This window comes from Saccostrea cucullata, unplaced genomic scaffold (assembly GCF_032062105.1).
Source record: "Saccostrea cucullata isolate Sc308-1 unplaced genomic scaffold, CSIRO_AGI_Scuc_v1 ctg2877, whole genome shotgun sequence".
Classification (NCBI taxonomy): Eukaryota; Metazoa; Mollusca; class Bivalvia; order Ostreida; family Ostreidae; genus Saccostrea; species Saccostrea cuccullata.
The window spans coordinates 50,203-56,202 of NW_026922805.1; positions in this window are offsets into that span (position 1 = coordinate 50,203).

Here is a 6,000-nt window from a genome sequence, read left to right on the forward strand (position 1 = left end):
AATTTGTGTGATCAAGCAACCATGTGTAGGAAAGAACTTTGGCTTGAGACGACAGACTGTGTCATTCACTTTGAGTGATTTTATAGCATAGGCATTTTGGTCTTTAAAAAGACTTTATGAAGTTTTAACGCATCTAGCATAATGTGTTGAGAATTTATCATCTTTATCCATTTTTAGATTTCAGTTCCAATTCCAAAGAAACTATTCAAGATATTTTATCCGACTTCATGCATTAATACAACTTTTCATGTTGCATTACTTATTTAACCTAGCATTCATATCCTATGGAGATATTTCTAGCTATTTGAATATTTGAGGCAATACTGCCTTTTACATAATTAGGACATTTTTTGTTCTGGCTTAATATCTACATTAAGTATGTATCATCCAAATCTATATGCTTAGTAATATCTCTTTTCAATAGTTCTAGTATATCTACATTATTTTTTAAATACCCTGATGAGGAGAAATTTATACTACACATACTTATGTGTCTATCTTAAAGGCCGTGATGTTTAACTGTACGGTTTTCTCAGTTAAGGGGAGGCACTTAACTTTACCTGCGTGATACCCTGAAACATTGACCGTCGTGCAGACCGTGGGAAGCGCTAATCCCTATAGACAAACAGTACACACAGGAAGTCCATGAGTATTTCCTCAGCTTGTTTGGCCTACATTGGATCATGAAATTATTAGATATCAACATCGAAAATGGAAAATATCAGTAGTAAAATATGATAATTGCAAATTCCGTTAATTCAGACTCTTATCTAATAATATCAAATAAGCAGAAATCTCACCGGCCGGCCGGTAACTTTAAATCGACTGTATGTACCTTACAATGAACGTCACAAAAGCAATATGTTGAGTTTATTGCAAAAATCATGAAATACAGGTACAATTTCAAAAGTAATATATTAATCCCTGCATGTCTCTTTCAACTTTTAAAAAACTATTTAATAATAATTATCGTGAATACAGGAGCATTTAGAGCTTCGATAACGACCAACAGTTACTTCCAATTTGCAAGAAAAGTCGTGGGGTCCTATTTTTAGCAAATGTGTCCTATTGTGAAAAATTCGCAAGAACGATGGTTTCGTAAAGTTATGTATTTTAAGTACATTAGATTATAATAAAACAACTTAAAACGAAGTATATATTTATTTCTAACATGTGTTTTTGTTTCAAAACTATTTCTTACACTTGCATGGAAAAGAGGTACAAGTAAGGACCGATGTAGCAAGAAATCCTGGGTAAAGAAAGAAAGAAATCCTTAATAAATGTCCAGGCGAAGTTGTAAGTAATCAAATATTTTCCTTTCGGCCTTGCTATACAAAAAGTGTTAATTACCAGCTTACTTCACTTTTCTGTTTTCATCGTAAATTTTTCGCTGTGTCTCAGAAACAAGATTTTTTTTTTGGAGTGAAAACGTGATTTTAGTCACTTATGCACTTTAGTAGTAGTATACACACGCTTGATTTATTTTACTGAATCATTATAAGATATTTTTTTTTCAATGACATGTTTGTAATTCAGATAATTATAATCAATTATAATCAAGCTTAAATTCTTTACATCGAAATGGCTTCCTTATGGCTGGAAATATATGTAGTAAACGTCGGAAAACCGAAATTTAATTTGATGTTGGACACGATTGTCAAACAAGGTGAAAGAGTTATACACAGGGACTAGTAGCTAAATGTCAATCAATTTCAAGAACCCAATGATGGACCTTAATTCACCTGATTGACGGGGGAATACAGAACAGGTAAATCTGAGGGCGGTGCTTATTATTTAGGTGTTTAAATGGAAGAATTCTCTTTTTAGTTTTAACCATTGAAACTCTGTGTTTTGTATTCAGTAGTACAAAAATGCCTTTTCTTATGGTTGGTTCTGTCTCGGTAAGACCGAAAGTTATTCCAGTAGTACTAATGATATAAGTCCTCATGCCAAATTTTGCCAGAATGGAGATTATGTAGAGCCTATGTGTGGCCTCTTCTTGTAGGATGTAATGAGTATACAAAAAGGAGAATATGCTCAATACAAATATTAACATGATTAAAAACTCTCGACATACATCGCCTTTTTTAGGCAATTATTCTGTTGATTGCAAGGTTTGTAGATTTGTGATTATATTTTTCTGTAATATTGCTCATGACGTGACAGATTATTAAAATGAGAGGCAGTTAGAATAATCCTAGCCACAAGGATTTAATATTTGCTCATGGGCATATTATCCTTGAATTTGGCTTCATCAGGTCGTATTGTAATTTTTTTTCTCCTGAAAAAAAAATAATGTAGAGGGAGATTTAGATGTTTTATAGTAGCATTACAAACCATAAAAAGGGACCCTTTAAGGATGTACAATGCACCTATCCCAAAACATTCCTGTCGTTTAATTTTCGTTATTTTCGTATATTTAGTACATGACAATATCTACTGCATGTATACACACTTGGACAAAATCGTTCGAGTGGTTTTTAGACAGGAAATTCCAAAAGTTACCCACTTAAGTCGTTTACAAGGAGAGAAAATTTTCAATCAATGAACAACTTAAACCTTGATTTTCAAAAAGCCAGGTTAGATACATGTATTACTGTCAAATTTCAATGACTTATTCCTTTAAACATTAAACACAAAAACATAGTCATCTTTTTGATATACATATCATCAAAACAATTTTTAAAGACCTTAAACTGAAAAAACTATGAATTATCTAAGCCTTGAAAATAGTGTATTTTCAATTAAATTTTTTTGGTTAAAAAACCTGTCATTTAATTTTGGTAAAAATTTTTTCTGAGGTAGCTGGTAGTAAAAATAATCTTCATAATTTTTTGTATAATTTTTGTGCGACCAGTTTTGATTTAATAGCGGAAAATTACCCCTTCCCCCTTTCTCAATAAATCATGTTCCCGCGCGTCTTTCAGATCAGGGTCAATCACTTTGCTATGAATCTACAAATACACATTTTAAAAAATCAAATTGGAATATTGCTTTTGCTTAAAAAAATATTAACCTACATATTTAAAAGTTCTCGTATGTAAATCGTACTTAAATGTAGATTTTTTGGCAATTTTTAAATACCCCTACCTCCCCCAACCCTTCTTTTTTTGCGGCGCAGACCATTAGCGTTTGACGAAACGTCGTTTACGGTCCAAATATACTAGTATTTCGTCATTTGAATTCTGGAGGTATACATTAGTTTTTAAATTCAGTGAGAGTGGTTGCATGAGTGTGATGAAACTTGATTTCGTCAGGTCATTTTTGGGCATAGGGAAAGGGACAGCCAATCCTACGTAACAGGCGAAAGGTCAACAATTGGAATAAATTACATGTATCAACATAATGATAAAAAGTAAAGATTTTGCAAGAAGTTTAATATGAATTTTAATTTGTATTTCAAAAGTCAAAAGGATAAAAAGGTACAGAAATGTAAGTAAAAATTCAAGTCGCAAATTGATGTTTGTAGTTGAAAATTTTGATAAAATAACAAATATGGTCAGAGCGGAGCTCTTACACATGAGTAGTATAATTGCGACAGGGAAAGATTTTTCGTCAAGAAATTCCGACGGGTTGTGTCTTCTCTGTTGTATTTATACAGGTAAGATATTTTTACAAACTTTCCTAAATAATTTTAATAAAAGTTAAGTTTCAGATTGTTAAGCTTCAGTTAACTCATTTTCTTAACAGGAAAAGATATTTTATAATGTTCAATATTTCTTGTACTATTTATTGTTTTGAATGAAGTTGTTTAGAATATAAAATAGATTGTAAAAATAAAAGAAATTCCGACGAGTTGTGTCTTCTCTGTTGTATTTATACAGGCAAACCAGTTTCCAAGAGGGGTGAAATAAAAGCTTTCGTAAATAATTGGTCACTGGTCAACAGAGGAGTAAAAGAGTTGATCAGTTGGTTTACCTCTCACTGCGGAATTTAATAAGATCTTGGTGGATAACAATCACATGCGTGATCGGCCCAATGTCGTTGGGGACTCTGCCTTCCTTAACCTTCGCTGGTTGGGAAATAACAAAAATTAAGACTGGAGTCCAGAATGAGGTTGACCCGATTATGATAGAAATGCGAACCAACATTGTTGACAGTGACAGAAAGTCAAACGATTTGCTGCGATAGGATATTCATAAATTCAGATAATTTCAGTATTAGTAAACACTTCCTTTCAATTGTATACATACATTTTGCGTATGAGGTCTATAGTATTCAATTCTCAGATTTATCAGGTCTTGCTGTAAATGTATCTGATTCTGTGGAAAACCGTGAATAAAGGGAGAAAAATATACATCTCCTACATTTTTAGAGTTGTTCCTCTTTGATCATTAACGGTCTGAGATCAACGTCGATTTTACATTGTAAAACGTTTTTTGTTTGTTTATTGTTGTCTTATTTAATTAGAAAAGAAAAATAATATTCAAATCGTAAAAGCACAAATAATAATAATAAAGACCATTAATCGGAATGTTATATAGCCAATTGTACATAATTTCTGCAATGTGAAATAACATTTTCAGATTAAAAAATGCTGCGATTTGATCAAGAATACAATTTATTGTATATGAAATTAAAAAAAAAAACATTAAGGGATGGTATTTTATGTCTCAAAGTTGCTTTTACGTAGTTTGATCGGGTTAATTAAATAAATACGTATGGATTGAGTATAATCATAATCACAGCCAAGCCCCACATCCGATTTTACTTTTATGATTGATATACATCGGGATCGTTTTACTTGTCTTTTTGACGCTTTATTTTTGACGTTAAATTTGACGTCACTTCAAACGTTCAATTGAAATCGCAAGAGTTATCTCCCCCAGTGTGTTGTACGTTTTTAATTGATGGCGGATTATAGTTAACAATGTAGCGATGACTGATCCAGGGTTTCTGAAGACCTGACCCAACAGGAGTAGGGTCTAGGAACCATTCTAAAGCATCCTTAAGCTCAAATGAATTTGGTCTTCTTATATCAATTTTATAGGTTATATCTGTTTTAAAATAAAAGAATATCTAACAAAGCAAACAATGATTTACTAAGTATTCAAGAGTGCTGAAATTTGGGACAGGTCATGACTGTAAGAGAGGGGGAGCCTGATCTGAATGTTTTTCCTCAATTGCAGCAATTTTCTAAAATAGAGGAGATCAAAATTAATTAATTCATAGAGATTAAGTTTATCATATATGTCTAGGATTAGAAATATCGTTTGAAAGAAAATGTCAATAAATATCTTTTATAGATTATCTTTTAAAGCCAATTTTCTCTGTTTGTCAAACATTACATACATGTATATCTGAAAACAATGAACATCTATAAATATCAGTTATCAATCTGTGAGAATCAAAAGGCTTGAAAAAGCATACTTTTGTAGACAGTCGCATAACTGAGGTTGTATTGTGATACTTTGACCAAAGCAAAGGCAGTGCATTAATTCGAAAGTATACAATTGAAGTCTGTCAGTATTCTCATTCTCATGACATTTCTGTTAAAATATTGTAGATTTAAATAACTTAAAAGTACTCTCTTGAAGAAGCGAGTAATACATATACATTTGAAACATATTAATCTATTTAATCTTCCTATACATTGGCGTATTTCAAGCATCAGAAAATAATACAGAAAATGATAAATAGTACAACAGTCAGTCAACAACATTATGTAAAATAATAACCTTTCTTAAATATTTTACGATTACCTTATATTATGAAGTCAATACAATGAATTTATATAACATCAAGAAAACTAAAACTTGATGTATAAGTTTACAAAGATATTTATCTATCTAAAAGGAAGAGAAAGAAGAAAGATCACATATTTTTAATCTAGGTCAAGGTATACTTTCTACCAACTTGAAGGTATTCAAATAGGCTGATACTACTTCACCAGTATGTACTTAAGTGTGTATTAATGAAGACATTTGATAAGAAAGAGTAATATACATTAAGAAAGGGCCTACCTAGAATTCATTAACACAGTTAATTTTTAATTTTGTG